The following is a 433-nucleotide window of genomic DNA, read 5'->3' as shown; positions in this document are numbered from 1 at the left end:
TAACATCTCAAAGATCTAGCTACTTAAGCTCCCAAAATGAGTCAAAATAACTCTTATCAATAAGAAAACATGTTTGTCTTAATTTAGACAAAAAACATGCATGTCTTAATTTAGACAAAAAACATGTTTGTCTTAATTTAGACAAGAAAACATGTGTGGACTTAATTTAAGACAAGAAAAATATTTTTTGTTTTAATCTAGACAAGAAAGAATATTTGTCTCAATTTAGACAAGACAAAATGTTTTTTTCTTAATTAATAACAAGAGTTGTCTTAAATTAAGATAATGCTAGGAGGATTCTTACAAAATGAATATAGACATCCATATTGATAAAAGGAGACTCCACATTTGACTATCACTCTTCCATTTATTATTAATTCTTTTTAAATAAAGATGGATAATAATAAATTAAGAGTTATTATTCAATAAAGAG

This window comes from Theobroma umbraticum, unplaced genomic scaffold, assembly GCF_002168275.2.
Source record: "Theobroma umbraticum cultivar Fairchild unplaced genomic scaffold, ASM216827v3 scaffold_2.0, whole genome shotgun sequence".
NCBI lineage: Eukaryota > Viridiplantae > Streptophyta > Magnoliopsida > Malvales > Malvaceae > Theobroma > Theobroma umbraticum.
The sequence above is the reverse complement of the archived record's forward strand: the minus strand, read 5'-3'. Positions refer to the sequence as shown.